The following is a 12,868-nucleotide window of genomic DNA, read 5'->3' on the forward strand; positions in this document are numbered from 1 at the left end:
ATAAATTGTGATACAAAACACATTGCAATCATAAAGGGATATAAATAAGCACTTCACTATGCCATTCATAACAGTGAATAAGTATTCTGTGAAATATAGCCTAAGAGACCCACACGGTGCACACACTTGTCACCTTTACACACGTGGGACAAGGAGTCTCCGGAGATCACATAAGTAAAACCCACTTGACTAGCATAATGACATCTAGATTACAAGCATCATCATATGAATCTCAATCATGTAAGGCAGCTCATGAGATTATTGTATTGAAGTACATAGGAGAGAGATGAACCACATAGCTACCGGTACAGCCCCGAGCCTCGATGGAGAACTACTCCCTCCTCATGGGAGACAGCTGCGTTGATGAAGATGGCGGTGGTGTCGATGGAGGAGCCTTCCGGGGGCACTTCCCCGTCCCGGCGGCGTGCCGGAACAGAGACTCCTGTCCCCCAGATCTTGGCTTCGCGATGGCGGCGGCTCTAGAAGGTTTTCTCTGGTTTCGTCGAATGTGTCGAGGTTTTTAGGTCAGGGACCTTTATATAGGCGAAGAGGCGCAGTCGGAGGGTCGACGAGGCGGTGACACACTAGGGCGGCGCGGCCAAGGCCTGGGCCGCGCCAGCCTATCATCTGGTGGGCCTGTGGCCCCCCTCTGGCGACTCTCGGGTGTTCTGGAAGCTTCGTCCAATTCTAAGACTCCGGGCGTTGATTTCGTCCAATTCCGAGAATATTTCCTTACTAGGATTTCTGAAACCAAAAACAGCTGAAACGAGGAACTGGCACTTCGGCATCTCGTCAATAGGTTAGTTCGGAAAATGCATAAATATGACATAAAGTATGCATAAAACATGTAGATATCATCAATAATGTGGCATGGAACATAAGAAATTATCGATACATCGGAGACGTATCAGCATCCCCAAGCTTAGTTTCTGCTCGTCCCGAGCAGGTAAACGATAACAAAGATAATTTCTGGAGTGACATGCCATCATAATCTTGATCATACTATTGTAAGCATATGTAATGAATGCAGCGATCAAAACAATGGTAAATGACATGAGTAAACAAATGAATCATATAGCAAAGACTTTTCATGAATAGTACTTTCAAGACAAGCATCAATAAGTCTTGCATAAGGGTTAACTCATAAAGCAATAAATTCATAGTAAAGGCATTGAAGCAACACAATGGAAGATTAAGTTTCAGTGGTTGCTTTCAACTTGTAACATGTATATCTCAATGATAGTTTGTCAATGCAAAGCAATATAACAAGTGCAATATGCAAGTATGTAGGAATCAATGCACAGTTCACACAAGTGTTTGCTTCTTGAGGTGGAGAGAGATAGGTGAACTGACTCAACAATAAAAGTAAAAGAAGGGTCCTTCGCAGAGGAAAGCATCGATTGCTATATTTGTGCTAGAGCTTTGGTTTTGAAAACAAGAAACAATTTTGTCAACGGTAGTAATAAAGCATATGTATCATGTAAATTATATCTTACAAGTTGCAAGCCTCATGCATAGTATACTAATAGTGCCCGCACCTTGTCCTAATTAGCTTGGACTACCGGGATCATCGCAATACACATGTTTTAACCAAGTGTCACAAAGGGGTACCTCTATGCCGCCTGTACAAAGGTCTAAGGAGAAAGCTCGCATTTTGGATTTCTCGCTTTTGATTATTCTCAACTTAGACATCCATACCGGGACAACACGGACAACAGATAATGGACTCCTCTTTAATGCATAAGCATGTAGCAACAATTAGTGTTCTCATATGAGATTGAGGATATATGTCCAAAACTGAAACTTCCACCATGATTCATGGCTTTAGTTAGCGGCTCAATGTTCTTCTCTAACAATATGCATGCTCTAACCATTAAAGTGGTAGATCTCCCTTACTTCAGACAAGACGGACATGCATAGCAACTCACATGATATTCAACAAAGAGTAGTTGATGGCGTCCCCGGAAAACATGGTTATCGCACAACAAGCAACTTAATAAGAGATAAAGTGCATAAGTACATATTCAATACCACAATAGTTTTTAAGCTATTTGTCCCATGAGCTATATATTGTAAAGGTAAAGAATGGAAATTTTAAAGGTAGCACTCAAGCAATTTACTTTGGAATGGCGGAGAAATACCATGTAGTAGGTAGGTATGGTGGACACAAATGGCATAGTGGTTGGCTCAAGGATTTTGGATGCATGAGAAGTATTCCCTCTCGATACAAGTTTTAGGCTAGCAAGGTTTATTTGAAACAAACACAAGGATGAACCGGTGCAGCAAAACTCACATAAAAGACATATTATAAACATTATAAGACTCTACACCGTCTTCCTTGTTGTTCAAAACTCAATACTAGAAATTATCTAGACCTTAGAGAGACCAATTATGCAAACCAAATTTTAGCAAGCTCTATGTATTTCTTCATTAATGGGTGCAAAGTATATGATGCAAGAGCTTAAACATGAGCACAAAAATTGCCAAGTATCAAATTATTCAAGACATTTTAGAATTACTACATGTAGCATTTTCCGTTTCCAACCATATAACAATGAACGAAGCAGTTTCAACCTTCGCCATGAACATTAAAAGCTAAGAACACATGTGTTCATACGAACCAGCGGAGCGTGTCTCTCTCCCACACAAGCATTTATTCAAACAAAAAGACAAACAAAAGCACACAGACGCTCCAAGTAAAGTACATAAGATGTGACCGAATAAAAATATAGTTTCAAGAGAAGGAACCTGATAATTTGTCGATGAAGAAGGGGATGCCTTGGGCATCCCCAAGCTTAGATGCTTGAGTCTTCTTGAAATATGCAGGGATGAACCACCGGGGCATCCCCAAGCTTAGACTTTTCACTCTTCTTGATCATAGTATATCATCCTCCTCTCTTGACCCTTGAAAACTTCCTTCACACCAAACTCGAAACAAACTCATTAGAGGGTTAGTGCATAATCAAAAACTCACATGTTCAGAGGTGACACAATCATTCTTAACACTTCCGGACATTGCTCAAAGCTACTTGGAAGGTAATGGAACAAAGAAATCCACCCAACACAGCGAAAGAAGCAATGCGAAATAAAAGGCAGAATCTGTCAAAACAGAACAGTCCGTAAAGACGAATTTTATTGAGGCACCAGACTTGCTCAAATGAAAATGCCCAAATTGAATGAAAGTTGCGTACATATATGAGGATCACACACGTAAATTGGCATATTTTTCTAAGCTACCTACAGAGAGGCAGGTCGAAATTCTTGACAGCAAAGAAATCTGTTTCTGCGCAGTAATCCAAATCTAGTATGAACCTTACTATCAAAGACTTTACTTGGCACAACAATGCGATAAAAATAAGATAAGGAGAGGTTGCTACAGTAGTAAAAACTTCCAAGACTCAAATACAAAATAAAAGTACTGTAGCAAAATAAACACATGGGTTATCTCCCAAGATGTTCTTTCTTTATAGCCATTAAGATGGGCTCAGCAGTTTTAATGATGCACTCGCAAGAAATAAGAGTTGAAGCAAAAGAGAGCATCAAGAGGCAAATTCAAAACAAATTTAAGTCTAACATGCTTCCTATGCATAGGAATCTTGTAAATAAACAAGTTCATGAAGAGCAAAGTAACAAGCATAGGAAGATAAAACAAGTGTAACTTCAAAATTTTCAGCACATAGAGAGGTGTTTGAGTAACATGAAAATTTCTACAACCATATTTTCCTCTCTCATAATAATATCCAGTAGCATCATGAGCAAACTCAACAATATAAGTATCACATAAAACATCTTTATTCACATGCATAAAAGTATCATTACCCTTCACATAAGCATAGTCAATTTTATTGGTAATAGTGGGAGCAAATTCAACAAAGTAGCTATCATTATTATTCTCATCATCAAATATAGGAGGCATATTGTAATCATAATCAAATTTATCAACCGAGCCAAGAATCGAATGCTCGGGAAGCGGTAGTCTCTCCCTCCAGCTGGGGAGACCAAGGATGGAGACAAAGTCAATGCGAGGCGGAGGGTCATCGTCTTCCAGCTTCACTGCACCTTGCGGAGGAAGAGAAGGTGGAGGTGGGTTGACCTTCTGGGCACCCCCTCTCTTGTTGCGGCTCCATGGGGGTTGCCTCGCAGCCGTTTCGCCACTGGAGCTTCACTACTCACTCTCATCCCGGAGGATGACGCCTCGCCGACAGAGTCCCCGCGATCGCCGCGACCGCCTCGACCCCCGCCTCGACCTCTGCTTCTCCCGCTTACGGGAGGGCGACCAAGCGGCCTTCTGGGCGCAGGACTTACCCCCTCCGGCATGGCCGGACCCTTGTTCTTTGATACGTCTCCGACGTATCGATAATTTCTTATGTTCCATGCCACATTATTGATGATATCTACATGTTTTATACACATTATATGTCGTATTTATGCATTTTCCGGCACTAACCTATTAACGAGATGCCGAAGAGCCGATTGTTGTTTTCTGCTGTTTTTGGTTTCAGAAATCCTAGTAAGGAAATATTCTCGGAATTGGACGAAATCAACGCCCAGGGTCCTATTTTTGCACGAAGCTTCCAGAAGACCGAAGGAGTCACGAAGTGGGGCCACGGGGCGATGACACGCCAGGGCGGCGCGGCCAGGGCCTTGGCCGCGCGGCCCTGCTGTGTGGGTCCCCCGTGACGCCCTTTGACCTTCCCTTCCGCCTACTTAAAGCCTCCGTCGTGAAACCCCCAGTACCGAGAGCCACGATACGGAAAACCTTACTGAGACGCCGCCGCCGCCAATCCCATCTCGGGGGATTCAGGAGATCGCCTCCGGCACCCTGCCGGAGAGGGGAATCATCTCCCGGAGGACTCTTCACCGCCATGGTCGCCTCCGGAGTGATGAGTGAGTAGTTCACCCCTGGACTATGGGTCCATAGCAGTAGCTAGATGGTTGTCTTCTCCTCATTGTGCTTCATTGTCGGATCTTGTGAGCTGCCTAACATGATCAAGATCATCTATCCGTAATTCTATATGTTGTGTTTGTCGGGATCCGATGGATAGAGAATACTATGTTATGTTGATTATCAATCTATTACCTATGTGTTGTTTATGATCTTGCATGTTCTCCGTTATTAGTAGAGGCTCGGCCAAGTTTTTGCTCTTAACTCCAAGAGGGAGTATTTATGCTCGATAGTGGGTTCATGCCTCCATTAAATGCTGGGACGAGTGACGGAAAGTTCTAAGGTTGTGGATGTGCTGTTGCCACTAGGGATAAAACATTGATGCTATGTCCGAGGATGTAGTTATTGATTACATTACGCACCATACTTAATGCAATTGTCTGTTGTTTGCAACTTAATACTGGAAGGGGTTCGGATGATAAACTGAAGGTGGACTTTTTAGGCATAGATGCATGCTGGATAGCGGTCTATGTACTTTGTCGTAATGCCCAATTAAATCTCACAATACTCATCATATCATGTATGTGCATTGTTATGCTCTCTCTATTCGTCAATTGCCCGACTGTAATTTGTTCACCCAACATGCTATTTATCTTATGGGAGAGACACCTCTAGTGAACTGTGGACCCCGGTCCATTCTTTTACATTGAATACAATCTACTGCAATACTTGTTCTACTGTTTTCTCGCAAACAATCATCATCCACACTATACATCTAATCCTTTGTTACAGCAAGCCGGTGAGATTGACAACCTCACTCGTTTCGTTGGGGCAAAGTACTTTGGTTGTGTTGTGCGGGTTCCACGTTGGCGCCGGAATCTCTGGTGTTGCGCCGCACTACATCCCGCCGCCATCAACCTTCAACGTGCTTCTTGGCTCCTCCTGGTTCGATAAACCTTGGTTTCTTTCTGAGGGAAAACTTGCCGCCGTACGCATCACACCTTCCTCTTCGGGTTCCCAACGGACGCGTGCTGTACGCGTATCATTCTTCTCCAATGCGAAGAGTCTCTTCGGCGCCATCTGGTGGGAGCAAAGGAAGAGGAAGAATACTAAGGAGTAAACTGAGCAGCGGGCCACTCCATCCCTGTACTAACCCAGAACATAGGAACAACGAAGGGTAGATTTAGAACTGGGATGTGCATTTCATCGCAAAACAAGGGAAATTTTCGCGCCTTATTGCAACTAAACCTAAGAGGGATCAAGCTTCTCTCTCAATTGCAATTAGGGTTAGGCAATGTGAGTTATAAATTTTGACATGAACTCTTTTGTATCTTATTGATTTTGGGAGTTGATTTCATTTGACAAGTTATATTAAATTTATAACTCAAAGAATAAAAGATAAACCATATAGAATATGAAATATGAATTCATAATTCAAATACATTTCATAATTCAAATCAATTTGAATTTCAAATTGAAATAGGAAGATACAAATAATTCATAAACAGATAATACAATTATAAATGAGCTCATAAGGAAATTTGAGCTTTATTGATTTAGATACACACATACAAGGTCTTTACAATATTCTTGATACAAGAATAGAATGAAAAATAAGTAAATAAAATAAAAAGAAGATTACAACAGTTAATCCTATACTAAATCCTAAACTAGTGTCTTGGAAAGAGTTGTCCTAGATCATCCAAACCTGCAAAAATAGAGGGAATAGCTATACAGGGGTTAGTAAAACAAGTCAGCACTAGCCAGGGGTGAACCAAGTGTCAATGACACTTGTGTTTGTCCAAAACTTGGACAGTAACAGGATAGGATCACTAGCAGACCAAACCTGGGCAGACCACATGGGCTCAAGTTTCACCAAAGAAGCTCACAGCTCATGGGATGTGCAAGCAACAGCAAGGCAAGGCACAGCCTAGTCACCAAGCATGCCAGGCTTGTGTGGCATGGCCAGAGAAGAAGTACCAGGAGTATAAATAGGGCAGAAACCCTAGAAATAATACACAGTCAACCAGATAAGCATTCACCAAGTAACCAGTGAGGAAAATAGTAGAGTTCATCCTGTTCTTGCTCAAGAACAACAAAAACCATCACAGAAACCAACCAACCATCCAAAACCACCAACCAATTAACCAGAAATCATGGTGACTAAGGAGGAGATCAACTAGAAGCTAGGAGGTGAAGGGATGTGATCATAAAACCATCCAGAAGCACTGCATCAACAAAATATTTCTTTCTAGGAGCTGGAACAAGGTATACCAAGTTCCTGGAGAGGATCCAGTGGATCCAATCCATATTTATGCATGACACGGGTCATGGGTTGGGCAGATGCTCAAGGGTGATCATCACTTGGTATTTACCAAGGATCACTGGCAGTAAGAGGGAGCTACTAGAGCCTAGAACCATCTAGATACAATTTCTGTGCATATAAAACTAGAACACATGCACAGATGTGCACACAAGCAAGCACACATGCACAGATAGCACCACTAGATGGTTTACCAGTAATAGCAGCTACCAAGAAACCACCCAGTGATAACCTAGGCATTAAACCATCAGTAAACACTATTATTTCTTCACAAGCAAGCATATTGGCTTTCATATGAACTATGATTTCCTATTATGCAAGCAAAGATGAGTAGCCAACAAGATCTAGCCAACTGTGTGAGCAACTAGTCAGTAGCAGTGCTACTGTGGTGACAACAAACACAAATTCATCCAATTGAACCAAAGCTATAAGTCATCACTATCCAGTAATGGAATCAGACTTTATCATTTCCAAATTGATCATGGAAATATCAAATCATGCACATAAACGCATTTAATCAACACTGCATAAGCAGTTCATCAATAATTAATCCATCCAGGCATGAATACATAACAAATCCATGCATTAAATATATAGTAGCATCACTATGAGGCAACAACAGCATGCACCATTGCATCCTAGCTACTGGATTAAGTCCAGTGAGCTATGGACAACAGCACCAGCACATACACACACTTGTGCATTAGCCAGAGCAAGAATAAGCCATAGTAGAAGTAGATAATTCGTTCATTTAGCCAAGAAGTAAACTAGTAACCAGCCACTAGCATTTAATTGATCAAATGGATCAATTAGATCAAGCCAAGCATAGTAGAGCATCAGAGACAAGCAGTGATCCAAGATTTGGATCAACTGAAGCCTACACAGGGCATGGGTGAGCATCACTGACACCAAAAGTGTCAGTAGTGCAAACCTAGGTCAATCACAAGTCCAATAAGCCTATGAATTAACCAATAAGCCTATGAATTAACCAATAAGCCTATGAGCAAGTCAATGAGCATAGGAACAAGCCAGTAGGTAGATGAAGATGAGACAATGAGCAATTGCACAGCACAAAGTCATGCACACAGAGATTGAGCACAACACAGTGAGCCAATAGGCATAGGCATAGCATCAACAAGCATAGGAGTAGAGCATGGCATGAACAGCAAGAACATAAACACAAGCAGTAGCATGGCAAGCATGGCAGCACATCAAGCTTAGCAGCAGCATATGCTGGATAGCAGCAGGCATAGATCGAGTAGAGGTAGAAGGAGCAGAAGAGGTAGCTAGAGGAGGTAGAGGAAGCAGAAGGGGGTTACCTGGTAAGGACGGGCGGCAGAAATGGCGGCACAGTGGCACAGGCCAGCCACGGCGGCGCCAAACCGCAGCCATGCCCGTGCCAGGCCACACACCTCACCAGGGAAGGCGGCGAGCACCCAAGAGTGGTGAGGAAGAGCAGATCGACGGAGATCGCCACGGATCCGTTGGCGTCTGCGAGCATCGCACACGCGCACGAGCGGTCGATGACGAGATCGACGAATCTATGCGGACGAATAGATGCGCCATCGCGCGCTGAGTCGTTCGAGCATCACGATGTGCCCTGGTTCAGCCAAAGTTGGCCGGAGCACGGCGGCGACCATGGCGGCGACGAGGTCGCCACGCGAATCGCCTAAGGCGATTAGGGTTTCGAGATAGAGAGGGTCGAGTGAGTGAGTGAGGTAGGCCGAACCGATTTGGTTCCACCAAACCATTTTGGACAGACCTTAATGGGCTGTCCAAATGGGCCAAATAAGTGGGCTGGCCCAATTGGGCCAGAGGTATTTTTGTCTTTTCAATTTTGAAATAACCCTTGAATTTAACCAAATTTTAAATAATAAAATATACCTCTAAAAATCCAATAAAAATTGGATTGGTGAATGAAAAATTACTCTCAACAAGAATAAAATAAGAAATAGAATGAAGAAAACAAATTCATATTTTGGTATTTTTGAATTTAAATTTAAAATTGGAATTTTAAATTTGTAATTTTCCTTGGATTTAAAAATCAAGGAAAAATTTCAAATGAGTTCAAATATTTGTTTTCAAATAGTTTCAAAATAAATTCTATTATTCCAAGTCATTTCTTTTAAAATAAAAATATTTTCCAAGTGGAAAATATTCTATTATTCCTATTTCTTTTATTCCTCAAATAAGAGGAAAACTCTATTATTTCAAATTCTTTATTTGAGGTAAATATTTTCCAAAAGGAAAATTCTATTACTCTTAAATCCTTTTCTTTGGAAAAGAAAACAATACTAAGGACTTAATAGTAATTATAAATTACTGCCAAAGGCACTGATACTTAACTAAACCCTAAAATCTTAATAATCATGTCGGGGTAAGGGATTCAACATAAAATACATCCATGCATGCATTTTTTGGATTTTATAACATTGTCCTTACCGGACAATGATGCTTCTTTACAGAACCCGAGGTCCAGGTTCCATCCACTACATTGAACTGCACTATCTTGCAGTCACCAGGCAAGTTCACCCTTTCTCATGTCACCTTGATTATATTATATCAATTTACCCGCAAAAGTACTATACTTATCATTCCTGCATTGAAAAGCAAATGTTACTTTTCCAATTATGAATATGACTATGTGGTGGGCAATGGAACCATGGTATGTGTTGATATGGTGGAGGTTCCATTGCAAGGGTTCTATTAATCTAGGACTAATCACCAATTCCGTCTGGTGATTCTAGCGCCGTACAATTCGCGTTAACCATAATATCTATAATGGCTCTGGGGAAGTCAGTTGTATCTTTTCCCTCTTGCATATCAACGGACTTGATAGGGCCTGGCTGGGTGTTGGAGATAACACTGCAGTAGGTTGGGAAATCCTTTAAAATCCCCATCCATGTGGATGAGAGGCTCTACTGTCTATGAAGGATTGTCCGTAGTACACCGGGGCTAAAGCCGTATGATCGGAAGATGACTACCGGGGGTGTACGGATGGACAAAAGGGTGGGTATGCAGGGTCGCGGAGAAGGCAGTGATTGGCTTGGATCTTACACCTGGCCCCACACCAAGGAAGTGTGGACGAGAAACGCGTCATGGTAAGGTATCAAGGATAAGTTCTCTTATGGGAAAAGTAACGCACCTCTGCAGAGTGTATCAAATTTGTGGCTGTCACTCCCTGTTCCGGGAAGGGAACTACGAACGCGGCAGGAAAGGAACTCTGTGAAGTTCTGTTCAACCTTTGAAGACTGGCGGGCATAGTTTTCTGAATAAAATCAACCTTTTGAAGAAATGTTTTCAAAACATGCATTGACCTGAGATTTTCTGATCAATGGTCGTAGCTAGTGCATAAAACACATTTTTACTTTTGAGCTTGTGATACGTCTCCGACGTATCGATAATTTCTTATGTTCCATGCCACATTATTGATGATATCTACATGTTTTATGCATACTTTATGTCATATTTATGCGTTTTCCGGAACTAACCTATTGACGAGATGCCGAAGGGCCGCTTGTCGTTTTCTCGCTGTTTTTGGTTTCAGAAATCCTAGTAAGGAAATATTCTCGGAATCGGACGAAATCAACGCCCGGCATCTTAGGATCACGCGAAGCTTCCGGAACACCCGAGAGAGGCCGGAGGGGGCCACCGGGCCACCGGACGCCAGGTGGCGCGGCCCGAGCCTTGGCCGCGCCCCTAGTGTGTCACCGCCTCGTCGACCCTCCGACTCCGCCTCTTCGCCTATATAAAGGTCCCTGACCTAAAACATCGATACGGAAAAGCCACGGTACGAGAAACCTTCCAGAGCCGCCGCCATCGCGAAGCCAAGATCTGGGGGACATGAGCCTTTGTTCCGGCACGCCGCCGGGACGGGGAAGTGCCCCCGGAAGGCTCCTCCATCGACACCACCGCCATCTTCATCAACGCTGCTGTCTCCCATGAGGAGGGAGTATTTCTCCATCGAGGCTCGGGGCTGTACCGGTAGCTATGTGGTTAATCTCTCTCCTATGTACTTCAATACAATAATCTCATGAGCTGCCTTACATGATTGAGATTCATATGATGATGCTTGTAATCTAGATGTCATTATGCTAGTCAAGTGGATTTTACTTATGTGATCTCCGGAGACTCCTTGTCCCACGTGTGTAAAGGTGATAGTGTGTGCACCGTGTGGGTCTCTTAGGCTATATTTCATAGAATACTTATTCACTGTTATGAATGGCATAGTGAAGTGCTTATTTATATCTCTTTATGATTGCAATGTGTTTTGTATCACAATTTATCTGCGTGCTACTCTAGTGATGTTATTAAAGTAGTTTATTCCTCCCGCACGGTGTAATGGTGACAGTGTGTGCATCGTGTAGTACTTGGCGTAGGCTATGATTGTGATCTCTTGTAGATTATGAAGTTAACTATTGCTATGATGGTATTGATGTGATCTATGCCTCCTTTCGTAGTGTGAAGGTGACAGTGTGCATGCTATGTTAGTACTTGGTTTGGTTATGTTGATCTGTCATGCACTCTAAGGTTATTTAAACATGAACATCGAATATTGTGGAGCTTGTTAACTCCGGCATTGAGGGTTCGTGTAATCCTACACGCTTAGTGGTGTTCATCATCCAACAAGAGAGTGTAGAGTCTAGCATCTATCTATTTATTCTGTTATGTGATCAATGTTGAGAGTGTCCACTAGTGAAAGTATGATCCCTAGGCCTTGTTCCTAAATACTGCTATCGCTGTTTGTTTACTGTTTTACTGCATCTATACTTCCTGCAATATTACCACCATCAACCACACACCAGTCCTGGACAGCAAAGCACTTTTCTGGTGCCGTTACTACTGCTTATATTTATTCATACCACCTCTATTTCACTATCTCTTCGCCGAACTAGTGCACCTATTAGGTGTGTTGGGGACACAAGAGACTTCTTGCTTTGTGGTTGCAGGGTTGCATGAGAGGGATATCTTTGACCTCTTCCTCCCCGAGTTCGATAAACCTTGGGTGATCCACTTAAGGGAAACTTGCTGCTGTTCTACAAACCTCTGCTCTTGGAGGCCCAACACTGTCTACAAGAATAGAAGCACCCGTAGACATCAAGCACTTTTCTGGCGCCGTTGCCGGGGAGGAAAGGTAAAAGGCATTCATACTCCGGTCCCAGGTAAAGTACTTTTTTGTTGCCGTTGTGTGTGTGCTCGAAGCTATTTCCTTTAGATCCTGCAATTGCATCTTTTTGTTTCTTGTTTACACTAGTTAGGCATAATGGACAACAATGAGCTTCTTATTCTATTTCCTGATTTAAGACATGGATGGTTTGATGCAAAAATTAAAAAACCTATGGAACATATTAGTATGAACGCTTTGAACACCATTGTTGCTAATGATATGGAAAATTCTAAGCTTGGGGAAGCTGGCTTTGATGAGCATGATATTTTTAGTCCCCCAAGCATTGAGGAGAAAATTTTCTTTGATGATACTTTGCCTCCTATTTATAATGATTATAATGATAGTGGTCTTTTGGTGCCACCTACTATGGAGAGTAAATTTTGTTGTGATTATACTATGCCTCCTACACTTGATGAGAATAATAATGATAGCTACTTTGTTGAATTTGCTCCCACTACAACTAATAAAATTGATTATGCTTATGTGGAGAGTA

The sequence above is a fragment of the Lolium rigidum genome, chromosome 4 (assembly GCF_022539505.1).
Source record: "Lolium rigidum isolate FL_2022 chromosome 4, APGP_CSIRO_Lrig_0.1, whole genome shotgun sequence".
In the NCBI taxonomy this organism is placed as follows: Eukaryota; Viridiplantae; Streptophyta; class Magnoliopsida; order Poales; family Poaceae; genus Lolium; species Lolium rigidum.